The sequence below is a fragment of the Penaeus monodon genome, chromosome 23, assembly GCF_015228065.2.
Source record: "Penaeus monodon isolate SGIC_2016 chromosome 23, NSTDA_Pmon_1, whole genome shotgun sequence".
NCBI lineage: Eukaryota > Metazoa > Arthropoda > Malacostraca > Decapoda > Penaeidae > Penaeus > Penaeus monodon.
Window position 1 is genome coordinate 33,922,705 of NC_051408.1, and position 222 is coordinate 33,922,926.

At 41.4% G+C, this 222-nt stretch overlaps 1 protein-coding gene across 1 annotated transcript in view; it reads right to left on the bottom strand.

Moving 5' to 3' along the window:
* The window catches only part of LOC119587943 (espin-like), a gene marked incomplete in the record, with an annotated part of 133,296 nt that overhangs the window by 132,506 nt on the left and 568 nt on the right, over nucleotides 1-222 (bottom strand).

The following is a 222-nucleotide window of genomic DNA, read 5'->3' on the forward strand; positions in this document are numbered from 1 at the left end:
TACAAAACTGAAATAAAGCAAACACCGAGACACATGAACCTAGAGGCTAGAGCGAGTGAAATTTAGTAGGCTCTCGCTCGGTTGCGTAATGTCGGCGCGACGCCAATTTAACATCTGTCTCGTTTGCTTTTCCGTGTGAATTTCTCCTCTCCTTTCTATCTACTTTCTTTATTCGTCTCTGTATTCCCCTCTCTCTGTAATAATATTAGTACTACTACTACT